Here is a 16,578-nt window from a genome sequence, read left to right as displayed (position 1 = left end):
ATCCCCAGGTAATCCTATCTATCTGTCCCTGTGTTTAGACAGAATTTTCAAAGTCATTAGGGACCAATCAGATTGATGCCCCTAGGAGGAGGTCATGGAAAGCTAAAACACTGCTCTACCCCACCACCAGCTTCAGCTGACCTATCTCTGTGTTTTTTCTGACCCCAAACCATCCTTCCCCGTTTTTTCATCATTCCTCTGGCCTTCTTCCTCTCACACCTGTATGCTGTGCTACTTCATTCATATTAATCAAAAAGTTTTTTATTGTATGTCTACTAGATGATGGGATGGGTTCATACATCAAACAACCCCAACCTTGAAAGAATTCCCATTTTATGGGGGAAATCATGTGAATACAAAGGAGATAGCATGGTACCCTTGAAAATGAATTGGCTTTAACATCAAAGAACCCAAGTTCAAATGTCACTTTTGGTGCTTCCTTGCTACTTGTGTGATTTTGGGCAAGTTAGTTAAACTCATATCAACATCAATTTCCTCATTTGTAAAATGAAGTGCTGGATTAGATGCCTGTGAACTTAAATTTCTTTTAGATAATTATTTCAATATAATTGGTTTCTTTTTTAAATCTTATGTATTTTAGTTTATATATTTAAAAACATTCTGAGGAGTTCATAAACTTTACCAAAGGAACAAAAAAAGTGAACAACTTCTGGATTAGATGGTCTCTAAATCTATGATACTGATAAATATATCCAAAAATACAAATGTGTTGTTAGTAGAATTGTGAAAACTCATCTAACCACTCTGGAGAACAATTTGGAACTATGTCTAAAGGGCTATAAAACTGCATGCCCTTTGATCTAACATCACCTGTAGGCCTCCAAAGAGATCATAAAAAATGGAAAAGGACCCACTTGTACAAAAATGTTTGCAGCAGCTCTTTTTGTGTTGGCAAGGTATTGAAAATTGAGGGAATGCTCATCAATTAGGAAATGGCTGAACAAGTTGTGGAATCTGAATGCAATTGTGCTATAAAAATAATGAGCACTCAGATTTCAGAAAAATTTGAACTGTTGCTGAGAAGTGAGCAAAATCAGAAGAACATTGTGCAGAGTAACAGCAAGACTGTATGATGATCAAACTATGATAGATTTGGCTCTTCTTAGCAGTGCAGTGATCCCAGATAATTCCAATGGACTTGTGATGGAAGATGCTATCCTTATTCAGAGAAAAAACTGATGGAATCTGAATGCAGATTGAAGCATACAATTTTTGATTGTTTTTTCCCTTTTATTCTAATTTTTCCTTTCACAATATAACTAATGGGTAAATATGTTTAATATGATTGAATATGTATAAATGATGTGAGAATTGGGGTGGGAGATCCCCTCTGGTTGGAACCAGAGGTCCTATGAGAAAGAATTCACAAACCTGAAATCTGAGGCAAAAGGAATTTTATTTCCCCTAAGAAACCATCTTGCTAGTAGATCAGCCTTTCTTAGTGGGCAGGGAATAAAGCAAAGATAGGTTACCCTGAGAAGAGAATATCTTCAACAGTGGGCATAGTCTGTTAGGATTTCTGCAAAGATTCGGGGTTCAGAGTTATCTTTTATTAGCTGAGGCTTGGGGCTTCAATTCAATTCAAAATTGAATGAGATTACTTAACTGGGAATTTGAGTCATTGGAAGCAGTTTGAGCCATTCAATAGAGGACTGTCAGGCTGAGATCTCCAATTGAATGAGACCACTTAACTTGGAAAAGGTTTAGTCTTGGAAAGGTATGCTTTTCCCAGGGGAGAGCTTAAGACCTTGAATCACTCTTCTTTCACAGATTAAAGGGCACAGTTTCAGGGCCCTCTCAAAGGTTAAAGGGGACACAATTTATATCATAATCTATATCAGATTTCTTGCCATCTTAGGGAGGGGAGAAGAGAGGAAGGGAGGGAAAATATGGAAATCAACATCTTAAAAAAGTGAATGTTGAAAACTATCTTTACATGTAATTGGAAAAAATAAAACATGATAAAAATAAAAACATAGTAAAGGTGTGGTTTTTAAAAGACGATTTAAAATAAATATAAGGTCATTTTGGAGGGTGAGATTCCAGTGATTAAGAGGGAACAGTAAAGATGTTTTGCAGAAAGTGGAAACTAGAGGTAAAGAGGGAGGGTATGATAGCCATGGGGAAGAATCCATGCAAAGTCACAGAAGTGGGATTTGGAAGGTTGAGTGTGAGAGGCAGCAAGAAGGCCAATTTGGCCAGATTGAAGAGTGAGTGAAGGGGAGTAATGTTTTAAAAGAATGGAAAGTTAAATTGGAACCAAATTGTGAAGGGCTATAAATGCCAAATAGGGAAATTTATATTTGAATCTAGAGGTCATAGTATGTCATGGTCTAGGACTTATCTCTTTTCCTTTCATCCCATCCCTCTGAGACCCAAGAGCTCCATTGGAAAAAGAAACTTCTATTCTAAGGCAGAATTCCAGTCTGGGAGCTAGGAGAACTGGGTTATCATCCCAGCTCCAGTCTTCACTTTCTGTATGACTTGAACCAGGTTATGGCTTTTGTCTGAGCCCAGATCAAAGGATTGCATTCAGCTTCCACTTTGTTTCATTCGTAATTGAGAAGGAAGAAGGATTAAGGAAGGTCCGGGAATATCTGAAGAGCCCCAAACCACTTCCTCCTTACTAACTCTGGCACACTCTGAGGGATGGAAGGAAGCCAGGAGTTGAGAAGTCTTGCTGGCATTCTGAGAGAAGAGAAGAAGTAGAGGAGAGGAGAGGAGAGGAGAGAACAAGAAAAAAAGGAGAGAAGAGAGAAAAGGAAAGAAGAAAGGAGAAGAAGAGGCAGTATATCTCCATGCAACCTTTCCAAGTCCCACAAGTCAGAATAATCTTTCCTTCTTAGGAATTCTCAATACCATTGATATCTGACTTACAGAGGCACTCAACATGTTCAATTCATATTATTTTTGTTTGTATTCCACTCCTTGGCCTTCAATATGACAATGGTTGCAGGACTACTAGCAGATAAAGTGTTGCACTTAAAGACAGGAAGATTTGAGTTTTTATTCTGTCTCACACACTTATTAGCTGGGTAATTCTGGGAAAGTCACTTACTTTCAGCTTCAGTTTGCTTGTAAAAGGGGAGTAATTGTAGGGCCTATTTCTCAGAGGTATTGTGAAGATCAAAAGAGATAAACCTTTGCATCCCTTATGTGCTAAATAAATGCTAGCTACTACTATTACTACAAAAAAAAAAAAGAAAATAAAAGACGAGAGGTTGATATAGAAATGCAGAGCATCTTTCCCTTCCTCTTCCCTCCATTTCCTTCCCCTCTCCTGTTCTCTCCTTTCCTCAAGAATTGTAAGTTGTGAAGGGTAGGGTTAGGTACAGGCAGATTAGTATTGAAGTATCTACTTGGTATTTTAGAGAAGTAGCCCCTCCCTTCTTTCCCTTGCTGATTGATTTCAAGGGGTCCATGGATCTGAATGGGAAAAAATAACACCTTTATTATTACTAGCCTCTAACAAATTTATCATTTCCTTCAATTATGAATGTAGGCAACAAACCACAGTAGTATTATAACTGTCTATAACTTTGTCACTAACTAGAAATCATAACTGTTTTCACATCACATTATAGACCTGTAGCTATACTGTATATAATAATATTCTTTATGTCTACAGATTATATTTCAATGGAATCCTATGTATTTTATTTTATGCTTTTAAAAATATTATTCTGAAATGCAAATTCATAAATTTCATTAGCTTATCAACGTGGTCTATGATACAAAAAGGGCTAAACATTCCTGCTGTATATGGAAATGGGAGTTTGAATACAGAGAATCAGAGATAGAAAACAAGAAGTCTTGTGTCCCAGAAGAGATTTGTAGGGTTTAGGGTCTGGCAAAATTGGATTGAAACAACAAAAAGAGAAAACATCCCACAAAGTGAGAGTCTTTCAAAGAATGGGGATGATAGGGTTTCTCTTTTGTGATCTTTGAGGTGAATATTTTCCTTATTTGTAAAATGGAGATAATACATTTGTAATAGCACCTGGTGCTTCCATGTGCCAAGAACTTTGTGGGTCAGCATCAGGGGTGTGCTAGTTAATGTTTAATAAAGAACTCTCCAAAAAAGTGCAGATAACACCCTTTTAATTTTAATTTTTAACATTTTCTCTATCATTTTCTCAAATCTAGAAAATCAATAAAACTATCAAGCCATAATTTATAGCATTTGTCAGTGTCTGAGGTGTAAATGATTGCAGTGAAAATTTAACAACTGGTTCTTTAGCTAGCTGGTTTGAACTGTCTCCAGAAGACCTCTGGACTTTGAGTCCACACAAAACCTTGAATCAGGAGTCTCCACTGATGTGTGTGCTTTTACAAAATGAATGGATTTATTAATTCAAAATGGAAGACAAATCAAATAGCTTGGCAATATAAGTGAACAACATGTTTAACTTATATCAGGTTGCTTTTGTCAGGGGAAAGAAAAATTGGGAACATAAAAATTTGTAAAGTTGAATATTAAAAATATCTTTGCATGTATTTGGAAAAATAAAATACTACCGAAAAAAGAAAACAAAAGAAAAAAAATCCAAAAGACAAAATAAGTGGACAATTAAAAATTCCATACATACATGGAGTACACAAAGTCTGTAACCCCTAGGGAATTTAAACATGTATGAAAGAATAAATGAAAAAGGATTGAGCAATTAGGATATATTGTGTTAAATGCCAGGATACAAATTTCTATTTTCCTTCAAGGACCATGAAAGAATAGATGCACCAGGATAGTCTTGAGAGAGTAAGATAGATTTGCTAGAAATTTTATGGGCTATTGCATTCCTAAGTGACCTTGGATAGATCTATTAAGCTATCCAGCTCTCCATTTTCTGCCCTATAAAATTATAGGATTAAAGAGATAATATGATATAATAGAGAACCAAGAATCCTTGGGTTCAAATGTTGGATGATTGTGTTGTGTGATTTCCCCAGCTACAAAATGAGAATGTTGGGTTGAATGACCTCTAAGATCTCCACAAAGTCTGAAATCTTTATTACCTTATTCATTAGTCACTCATCTAGTCCTTATTAAATATCTGTTGTGGGCAGGGCATTATTCTGGACACTTGGGAATACAAAATGCTTAATAAGACAGGGCCCTTGCCCGAAGAGCTCATGGTAGAAGGAAGGGGCTAACACACAAACACATATATCTATTTTTTTGGGAGGGGAAGAAAATGGAATCTTTGATTTTATCTATGGGATAGAGCTCCAGGTGTGTCACCTCCTTCCACCAGGATAGATTGGCACCTGTTCTACAACTTGAAGTCCTGGGAAGTTCCCTGAGGCATTTGCCTGAGGAAATATCAAGGCTTGCCTAGGGTCATGCAGTGAATATTTGCCAAAGGTAGATCTTGAATATTATCTCATTGATTCTTGGGCTACTATGTTATAGCTGTCCTGGTTAATTATATTACACAAAATTACATAGAGGAACACAAGGAGCTATATCTAAGCAGGATTTATAGGATTCCTTAAATACTTTTGGTTCAGTCACAGTGGATGGCAGGGACTTGGACTTTGAAGCATGCAGGGAAATAGGGGCTGGAGTCAGAGGAGCAGGAGGGGGAAGGGGACTAGAATAGGAGAAAATGGAAGCGTAGGAATCTAATAAGGAAGTAACCTGACCTCTCGGCAGGTGTCCCAACTCTATTTGCTTACCCTCTCTCACATTTCTACTCTGGAGGAAGGCTAAGTATTTCCTACTTTCAGTCCTGAGTGTTTAATCCACCAAGGGAGAGAATTTAGCCCGAGAAGGTAAGGTCAAGGTAAGGATCCTGTTCCCCTCCCAGACGTTGGCCAGAGGAGCTCAGGTTACAGCCCCTCAGAACAGAGGAGCTGCATTGGAGGGTTCATCCCAGATCCTAGAATCGAAGGTCCGAGTATTGTTGACTTGAGTCCTCTCTCCTTTCTTTCCCTCCAGATGCTTTGCCCGCTGTTCTTGATCCTTCCCCTCCTGGGAAATCGAGTCCCTGTTATTCAAGGTAATTTATGGTTCTGTCCATGCTGTAATGGACCCATGGAACAGGTCTCCTGGGAGTCAGGGGAGAATGGTTCGGCTCTTTCCTAAGGATGTTGCGGGCAGAGCTAGTTGCTAGGGGACATGCCCCATGATTTCTTCCCATGTGAATGGGAGCTCATTGCAAGTTGGGATAGTTTCATTCCTTTGCACTTGTGTTCCCAACATCTGGCATAGTGGCTGACACATAGTAGGTGCTTAATAAGTACTTCTTTAAAAATTATTTTATTTTATTTTTGGCAAGGTAATTGTGATGAAGTGACTTGCCTGGGGTCACACGACTAGTAAGTTTTAAGTGTTTGAGGTTGGATTGGAATTCAGGTCCTCCTGACTTCAGGGCTGGTGCTTTATCCACTGTGTCATCCAGTGACACATTAACAAATCCTTCTTAATTGATTGGAAAAAGATAGAATGGAAAGAATGTCCATCAAGATCAAGAACGATCTAATTTTAAATCCGGTTTCTGATGCTGAGTGATCCTAGGCATTTAATTGTCTTGATTTTGCTACCTGTAAATAATAACATTTGTAGTACTTTTCCTTATATGGTTGTTGTAAGAATCAATTGAGATAATGTCTGGCTATAACTTACTGAAAGGACCCCCAAGACTCAAAGGGCTTAAGGAATGTCAGCTTCCATTATTGGGATTATTGGGAGATGAGATTTTCTCTTTTTAAAAATGGGGATACCAATCCCTACCCTGACTTCTTCAGTTGGCTATTGTATGAAAAATCCCTTTCTCTTGTATGGTACTGTCACTACTACTAGATGGAAAATCTAGGGAAAAGAGATGGAGAGTTTTATTTTATTTTAATTTTGTTATTTAATATCTTCAGATCTATCTGTATTCTCTGCTACCACCTACTGGTATGTCATAGTTAGTAAGTCTTTCAACAAGGCAAAGCTATAGTAAAGAATCTGAATAATATTGTTGAATAAAAACCAGCAGAAATCCTAGGTTAATATTGAATTTGCTCTTCTGACTAAATTTCTCATAGTACTCATTAGAAGTCCTTGCTCCTAGCCAACTATCTGATTTGGGATTAGAAAATTTCAATTCCCAATAATAGAATCCACGGCAAACCTATACAGGAGCTATGTTAAGGCTAAGGCAAAAGCATTTTCAGCCCTTGTGATGTTTCCTTATGAGAATGAAATAAACTTAGGATCAACAACAGAAAGGTTAGGTAAAGCTGGATTTACTCCTGTCTTTTGTATAAATATCTGTCAGCAATGAAACAACTGAATTTTGTGCTAGTTCCGGCAAATTCCAACCTATTTGGCCTCTTTAAACCTCTATTACTTACCTCATAAATTATTGAAGAAATCCTTGATAAATTGTTAAATTTATTAAGAAATGTCAACTATAATGATTCTTTTCAAAAATGATTCTGATTTTTTAGGTGATGGAGATTCTGCCATTGACATTTTCCAAATTTTTTTTTTTGATTGAGAGGAAGGAACATATCTCACTACTTAAGAACTCATATATAATTAGGGTAGAAAATAAAGATTCCTTGAAAGATATAACAATAGAGATAACCTGAACCAGCCCTCTATTTTTATCATTTATATCCAGGCAATTATCCAAGAGGAGGATGTGAGCTAGTTCAATGTGTTGTATGCTGTTGTGAAGGAGATCCAATATAGAAACTACATGAGGGGGGGACTCCAACTTAATGGCGAGAGCCTTCAGACACACTTGTTTCTAATTGATATTGTGCTGTTTGGAGCAAGACCTTGCATATTGCAGATTCTTTGAACTGAGAGACATGATTATTTCAGAGTCTGGCCTTATTATTCACCCAGGCAAGGTCAAACAGATGAAGAATGGACTTATTGTCCAGATAATGACACGAAGTTGAAAGGACAAACTACAGATCTCCTCCTTCATTACTTATATTTTGGACAGATATTGACCATGGATAGTGAATTTAGCCTTGTGAGAGAAAGAGTTGAATTGCCTTTGGAATATGGCAAAGTTTTTAAAATAATCAAGCTTCTCCCTAAAATAAAATCCTCCCCTTTTAATGCTGATAATCTTCTCCTAGTTGTGTAGTTGGAAATCATGTCCATAGTCTCAGAAGAAAAAAGGGATTAGAGATGCCCATGTCGGATATGAGCAGATTATTAAACAAAGAAATAAATACCAAGGTGAGCAGCATAGAAGATATTTTGAAAGAAATCAGTTATTCTTAATGGTTAGGTAATTTTGGTCATGGTTTCCTTATTTGTGAAATGATGGTATTAGACCAGATGTTTCTGAGGTCCCCTCTAACTTTATATCTATATAATATTAAGGAAAAAAGATGGTCACGTGACAAGAATGAGGTATAACTGTAGTCAAGAAGACATGACTTTGAACCTGTTCTCAGACATTTAATAGCTGTGTGACACTGAACAAGTCTCTTCTGTATGTGTCAGTTTTCTCATCTGAAAATGGGGATTATAATAATACTTCTCAGGCAAATTTTAGAACTCTATGTAAATTCTGTTATTATTATTATTATAATTGATGGATAGTCTTCATTCTCAGTTGATACTTTTGAAATGTCAAGGGAAAGGCAGGAAGGACCTCAGAATGTTGAGTGGATTATAGTGGTGAATATAGAAAAGGATATGGGAAAGAATCATATGGAATGGGTTAGCATGACTAAAGTTACTGGAATGAATGAATAAATAAATAAATGAAAAAAGGATTTATTAAGGACTTATTGTGTGCTGGAAACCTGGGAATGAACTTCAACTAGCTTGTCTTGGTGGGCAAATACGCAAAAAGGCTTAGTTAAACAGATATCATTTTCTTCTTCTTCTTCTTCTTCTTCTTCTTCTTTTTTTTTTTTTGAGTTTCTGAGCATTTAGATTTATTAAGTAATGCGTACAAATCGCCTTACAAATTGGCATCAGTAGCCTTCCTCAGCTTAGGACAGGACCCCGAATATCAGAAAGACAGATTTTTGTACATTAAAAAGAAGTAAATAAATTCAATTATTTAAAAGGAAATAATAACATTTCTAATTGGGTGAAAGAGTAAGGATTTTCCAAATCAGGAGGAGGTAAGTAGACAGGCCCAATTCCCTCATTTCAGAAAAAAATGTCCCACTCTCCTCAATTGTCTGTGAATAAGGAAACATGAAAACCTTTTGTTTGATCAGTATGTGGCCAGTTTTCATATAAAGTGCTTGAGATGTATAACTAAAACCAAAACCAAACACAAAAATAAAAAAAAAACAAAAAGCAACTCCTTGCATTGGTCTTTGGATTTGACGAATTTCTGGAATTTCTAAGTCCTTAGTTAAGCAGCCTGTAGACATGATTTCCAGCCACAGAGGGCTGGGGTCAGTCATACAATGCAATAAGATCTTCCCTCTTAGTTCCCACAATTGAATCGCTTTCTCACAAGGCAGAAATTGGACTAGACCCATAGTTAAATAGAAAGAAAAGTGAATCAGCTCCAGAATTGTCACAAGATAAAATCACTGAGGTTCACTCAATTCCCACAATTAACCACTTATTGTCCTAATCCTCTCAATCCTTCTCAAATTGTCAATTGGATCTTTATTTCAGGGTATTACATTTAGAAGGCCAAATCCAATAGCCATTTCTTAGTCCTCACTCTGTTTGCCTCCTCTGAAATCTTTAACACTGATAATCACTTTCTCTGCCTTGATACTCTTTTGTCTCTAGATTTTCAGGACATCATTTTCTCCTGCTTGGTTTTCCTTCTACTTAACTGATAGCTCCTCCTCTGTCTTTCTTGCTAGATCACCTCCCCAACCAGATCTGCCATTTTCTTCTTAAGGGTTCATGAAGATGAAAATCTTCATAGGTGAATGAGAACCAAAATAGGGCTGGAAGGATTTCACAGGCTATTTCAAACTTTGGTGGTAATTCAATTAATATCTCTGGGGTTCAGGTTTCTGTTCTGTAAAACGAAGAGATTGGATATGTAGCAGTCAAGTATAGTGGAGAGAGTACATAGAATCATAAGTCCTAAGTTCAGATGCTGGCTTATTATTCCTGTGACCATAGGCAAGTCTTGTCTCTTTGGGGCCCCATTTCATCCTTTGTAAAATGAGGCTGTAACAAATGAATTTTCAGGTCCCTTTCAATTTTAAATTCTGCAATTGTATGACCCCAATACTTCATTTGTTTGCTCCTTTAATCATTCATTCAATACTTCTTTTATTAGTGTATATTATGGACAGAGCGCAAAGTATGTGAGAGTAACTGGGATATATACTAGACCTAGATAAGAGAGGGATGTGTCCTCATGAGACTCACAGATATCTACTTTAAAAACTTCCTGAATATATGGAGAGTTGTGCATTGAACATGAGTCATACAGTGGTGCTTAATAAATACTTTTTCAAAGATTGGCAGAAAGTTTTGGTGGGCAATGTTGGACTTTGGCTAAGGACAGATCTAATTTCAATCTTGTTTTTGATTCTGATACTTAACCACTCTTACTTTCAGTTTTCTTACTTTTAAAATGATAATAACTGTAATATATATTCCCATAGAGTTGTAAGGATCAGATGGAATCTTCAATGGACAGAGCTCATGGGAAGGGCAATTTAAAGATTACTATACTGTAGGGATGTTAGTCAGGAGATGAGGAGACATCTCAGCTGCCCACCAGCCCGAGGTAGAGAATCTCATTGCCAATCTCTGGCAATGTTTGAGGGTGGAAGGACTGGGTTAATAGCACTGCTGGATCTTCTTGAACAAGTTCCTATATCTCTATTCAGATAAGAACTAGATTAAGATTGTTGGAGGCAATGAAGCTCAGGAGGGAATCCGTCTGAGGAGATTTTGGAATGATTCCTGAAGACACTTCTGTGGGGGGGGGTCCTCTCATCTACCCCAGTTGGCTCCTGACTGTTGGCCACTGCTTTGTTGGGTTAGTCAACTTCCTCCCTCTCAGGGGTGCAGGGGGCATGAATTGGGGGTGGGACAGAGAGAACCTCAGGGCTCAGAGAAAGGAGAGCTGGATTGTGGTTCACTGCATGATTCTGGGCAAGACTTTTTCTTTCTCTGGGTCTCAGTTTTCTCTTTTTAAAAATGGGGATACCAGTCCCTACCCTGACTTCCTCATTTGACTATTGGATAAAACCCCCTTTCACATCTGCAAAGTGTGTAGCAGCTGTTAATATGGTACTTTACTATTATTAAATGGGAAATCCAGGGGAATGAGATGGAAAATTGGCAGAAGGAGAACTAAAGAGCTTCTCTCCTACAGTAGTGGGAGGCTTTGGGAGCTTTTGGAAGGTTCAAATGCCCAGTTCCATGAGTGAGAGCTAGAGGACATAGTTGAGCACAATTGATCCTTAGGATTCTTGGACTGGGCCATGTAGCCCCTCTAAAGAATATCATGCTTCCCTTTTTCTCCAGATCTGAAAATGAACCTATACGATCCAATTGAGGCAACAGAATTTATATGAAGATGACAACCTGCTCCCCTGAAATACATCATCATTCACCCAGACTATTCTGACTTCATGGCAAGCTCTGATCTTGCTCGGCTAAAGCTTCAGTCCCTTTGTACATTTGACCAAGACTGTCCAACCCATCATTCTCTCTGCAGTCTCACAGACCTTTACCCCAGACATGGAATTTGGGAGGGACTGGCTGGGGGAACATTGAATCTGGAGGTGAGCACTGCAGGGGTCCTGGGACTAGGCATTCCAAGGACTGGTCAAGATAGAAGAAAAGGTTAAAGATATGACATTTCCCTTACTTCTTTAATAATGAAAAATCTCTTGATGAGTCTTGGTGCTTTGCTGCACAGAGCAGTAATGCTATATCTCAGAATCCCCTCAGTCTCATGAGTGCTAGATCTAAGGTCATCGCTAAGGGCTGTAGTGGAAAGATCAGTGGATCTGGAATCAGAGAATTCAAATTTAGCTGTTTTATGTATGTCCATTTACTGTGTGTCATTTCACCTCTTTGGGCCTCAGTTCCCCCCTCTGTAAAATGAAGAGTTTGAATTAGGTGATCTCTAAAATATTTTTCATCTCTAAATGACTACCTTGTCCCGACAATCCACCTCTGAATATGTTTCTCTGTGAACGCTGGTGTCCAAGCATCAGTTTCCCCCAAAGTACAGGTATTAGCCTCCAAAACTCTCCTGTACCCTCATCTTGACTTACAGTCCCTCAGTCTCATAGGGTAGACACTGTGCCCAGAACTATCCTACCCTCTACTCTAAGCGAACAGTAATTCGTTCTCTTTTCCCTTTAGTGCATCTGCCCCCTCCTCACACCTTAAAGTAAGTGCAGGTCCCTGTGATGGATGCCTTAACCTGTAACCAGAAATACCATCTGAATTCCTCCATTCCTGCATCTGAGAAGATTGTCCTTGACAACATGACTTGTGCTGATGAAGTTGACAAGAGCTTCTGCCAGGTGAGAGGCTGTCTGTGATTGCTCCTCTCTGCCATCCTTTCCCTAACTCTAGATTGAATTTAGGAGTCCTATTCATTCTCTATCCCCGGTGGGACATCCTAATAGACTTTTTCTCATCTTTCAGGATGAATCTGGGGGAGTCTGGCCTGTAACAGGCAGGGCTCCTGGCTCTAGGCTGGAATAATGAGTTGGGATAGAACACTGTGGTGCTCTCCATAGAGCTGGAGTTTTCACTAGTATCACTGCCTTTGTGGATTGGATCAGTGAGAGCATCTGGTGGTCTTCTGGCCCAATTTCTCCTCCTCCTCCTCCTTCACATCATCTTTCAGCCATAAATCCAGCCTCTATGTCTGTGGGGAAACAAACCAAACTATTCCTTAATCCTCCTTCTTCTTATACTTATACTGCCTTCTCTTCCAAATATCTCTTTTCCTGAGGTATCTCTCCTTCTCTGCCACCTTGAGGGTCCTAGAAGTTGCAGGATACAGAGCAAAGAGCCCCAGATAAGGAGTCAGGCTTCTGGTTTTCTGATCCTTCACTGACTCACTGTGTGACTGTAGTTGAGTCCCTTCTTCAGTTTCCCCTCTGCAAGATATAAAATAATGGGGATGGAACTCTTCTGACTTACAATGTTCCATGGTTCTGTTGTGGACACCTTGATTATTTAAGATGGTGGGTGGAACAAAGAAGGAGAGAGAGAGGAGGAAGCTGGTTTACATGTCATTATTTCTATCTTATTAAACTGTTTTTATCCTTTACTCTGGAATGAATGTATTTTCTTTGGGTTGGTTCTGGCCCAGGGAGTGCCCATTATTATGTGAAAGAAACAGGAAGTCCCTGGAACCATTGTAAAGAACTTAAAGTAAAGTAGAATTTTAGGTTCATATATAAGAAAAGACATTTTCCGATATTTAGTGCTTTCTATCAGTGAAACGTATTGCTTCATGAAGTGATGATTCTCCCTGCTCTGTCCAACCTTAGATGTCCAACCTTTCAGCAGAGGTTGAATAATCTCTTTTCATGGATATTATAGAAGAGATTACTGTTCCAAGTAGTGGTGTACTAAATAATCTGTGAGGTCTCTTCTGCCTTTGAGCTTTTATGATTTCATAGTGCCTTTTCCTTTCTTTTTTTTTTAAACAATCACTTTTTATTTTCAAAATGCATGCAAAAATAGTTTTCAACATTCATTTTTGCAAAACCTTGTATTTCAAAATTTTCTCCCTCCCTTCCCACAGCAAGTAATCCAATACAGGTTAAACACATGGTGCCTTTTTTCATAACATGAATAATGGATTCAGTAGAGATGGCATGAGCAGCTAGTGAGGCACCATAGTGCTTAGAGTGCTGGGCTTGGAATTAGGAAAACATCTTCATGAATTCAAATCTAGCTTCAGATAGTAACTATCCGTGTGACCAGGTAAGTCACTTTTTGCCTTAATTCCTCATTAGCTGAAGAAGGAAATGTCAAACTCCTCCAATATCTTTGCCAAGTAAATTCCAATATGGGGTAACAAAGAATCAGACATGACTGAAATGACACAACAATGTCAAGAAATGCCTTGGTATATAACATGAAGAACTTTTTCCTATCTGGCTGCCCAAAGCTTTGAGAATCAGTGAAAAGAAACCTGAATAGGAAGTCAGGAGCCTTGGATTCTAGTCTTGTCTTTGCTACTAACACTGTGTCCCACAGATCCTCATCTTTCCTTCTTGGAACCCCAGTTTTTTGTCTGTACGTGAACTAACTATAACACAGGGTCTTTAAGTGCTCTCTTGCCTCTAACCATCTAAGACTGTGACTCTAGGCTGAGCTTCCCAGAAGACGTCCCATACCTAGGTCAGAAAGGTAGGGATCTGGCCCCATCTCCTTAGACTTGCTTAGTGGATAGCAAAAGAGTGTCCTTTTGTTAAAGCAGGTAACACTTGAAGTGAGGATGCTTCTAAGGTGCAGTTTTGGCTCTGACACTTACTAGTTTTGCAAACTGCTTATCTTCAAATTCAATCCACTGGTCCATTCTACAACCTCAGGTTCATTTTCTGTCCACCAGAGGGCTTCCTAGATGGCTTTTGGTTCACTACCCTCATTATAACTCTGTAGTCTTTTAGGAAAGCAGATACTTCTCTCCCTCTTAAAAGTAAAGAAGAGGTGATAGAAAAGCCATCCTTCCTGAGTCTCACCTCATGATATACAAGCCCAACTATCACCAACTGTTCTACAACAGTCCTACACATGATCCTGTGGAATTTGTCACTTAGGGGGTTCCTAGAAGACTTGATGAGAACAAGTTGATAATAGAGGGAAGAAGATGGAGAGGAATACAGTGGCCCCAAATCCTGGAATTCAGAGTTGTTTCCAATATAGATCAGGAGGTCTGGTTATGAGACAGCTCCTCACAAGGTCACCATAATTTATTCAGCCATTCTCCAGCTGAGGGGCATCCACTCAGTTTCCAGTTTCTGGCCACTACAAACAGGGCTGCACAAACATTTTTGCACATACAGGTCCCTTTCCCTTCTTTAAGATTTCTTTGGGATATAAGCCCAGTAGGAACAAGCAGTTAACTTTCTAACTTGAGTCTGGGAGCTAACATAGAAAAATTACAGAAAAGGAAACCCCCAGAGAAAGGTAGGAACAATTAGAAACTAATTGATTTTTGCCTTCTTGGTCCTATTTGATTTTCCTGATAAATTGGTTACACTGATGTTGTTATGTATAAGGTCAGGGCAGTATTGTAGCTTAGTCCAATTTGGGTTTGAGCAATTCTCAAATGGTGGGTCTGTATTCGATTTTCTTTCATGATACTTATTCTGAGAGATAAGGGGACTGAGACTTTGAGGTGGCCCTATTTTGAGTAGGATTTACCCTGCAGCCTCTGACAAGATTCTCTTATGGACTAGAATCGGGTGACAAGTTGGGGCAACACCCTGGATGTAGGTGAGAGGACTCGTCTGGGGAAGCCCTGATCCAGGTCACGATTATGTTTCAGCATTCCATCCTAGAGCCAGCCAAATTTCATAGTGATTGTATCAAGTGAAGTCTCTCAGGAGAAGGTGGTTCACCTGAGGCAGAGATATAATGAAGGAAAAATTAATCTTTGTGTTTCTTTCCTTTTAACTCCCATTTCTCAGATGCCTGGTTCTTTTCCAAGGCTTTCCAAGGACCGTATCTTGATCCTGAACTTCTCTCTGCTTTCCCTTTATCAAAATGTATCCCTAGCAGCTTTGTTGGAAATAATTTAATACATTAATTTACACCGAGGAATTAATGACTAACACACTGATCCTATGGTCATTTTGCACATACCTTATCCCAAAGGAATAACATCATTTCACTGTGAGTGGCAGGAATACTAGTAAGAGTTTTGAACCTTTGGGAAGGGAAATTATGTAACTAACGTGCACTTTCCTAGGTATATTTCTCCCCACCATGTGCACCTTGTGTACACACACACACATAGACAAACTTAAAAAAAAACCTGTGAATAATAATTTGATTTCTTATAAAAGTCTGTTGTTCTCTAATGTATAGTGTAATTTTTGTTTATTTTTTGAGATTAGATTTCCCTGTCTTGCCTAGGATACTATAATATCCACTCATTGACCCAGTCCCAATATTAGCCTGCCTGGAAACTTTGACCTCCTCTACTTTTCCAAAATGGGCTGGTTTGCCCTTCGTCAAGCAGACTGATGGTCTCAGCCTCTTGGTGCCAGATGCAGTACAGACATCTAATTAACTTTAGTCCTATTGTAGTTCAGCTCTCCCATCCTTAAAGAGTTCCACCAGTTTTAGCTTCCCCAATGTCAAGCATTACAGGAATGACCATGGTTTCTGGCTTGAATTTATTGATTCAGTTCACCATAAAAATGGTAATTAAAAATAGGCATATAAAAGAGAAAAACAGTCCCTGTGTACTCTGTAGACAGTTTTTACACAACTGTGACTAACACAAGCTGAACACTCTCTCTCTATTTGTCCCACTATACTATACTCCAGTAATTCTGGAGATGCCTCAAGTCAATGAGCCTGTTGCATCTTCTAGAGGTCCAGGGCTTGGATGCTCCCACCCTGTGTCCTGGAACTGGAAAATATGGTTTTGATCCTCAAGTTTTCAG

General features: G+C 38.7%; 1 long non-coding RNA gene across 2 annotated transcripts in view; it reads left to right on the top strand.

Annotated features, from left to right (window-relative positions):
• The first annotated feature begins 5,656 nt into the window (after window positions 1-5,656).
• The window catches only part of LOC127543368 (uncharacterized), a 30,555-nt gene continuing 19,633 nt past the window's right edge, over window positions 5,657-16,578 (top strand). For both annotated transcript variants that reach the window (XR_007949222.1, XR_007949221.1), the window contains exons 1-4: window positions 5,657-5,804; window positions 5,960-6,020; window positions 11,450-11,709; window positions 12,299-12,462. This is a non-coding gene — a long non-coding RNA (uncharacterized LOC127543368). The remainder of the gene's footprint in view (window positions 5,805-5,959; window positions 6,021-11,449; window positions 11,710-12,298; window positions 12,463-16,578) is intronic.

Source organism: Antechinus flavipes, chromosome 1 (genome assembly GCF_016432865.1).
Source record: "Antechinus flavipes isolate AdamAnt ecotype Samford, QLD, Australia chromosome 1, AdamAnt_v2, whole genome shotgun sequence".
Classification (NCBI taxonomy): domain Eukaryota; kingdom Metazoa; phylum Chordata; class Mammalia; order Dasyuromorphia; family Dasyuridae; genus Antechinus; species Antechinus flavipes.
The sequence above is the reverse complement of the archived record's forward strand: the minus strand, read 5'-3'. Positions and strand labels throughout refer to the sequence as shown.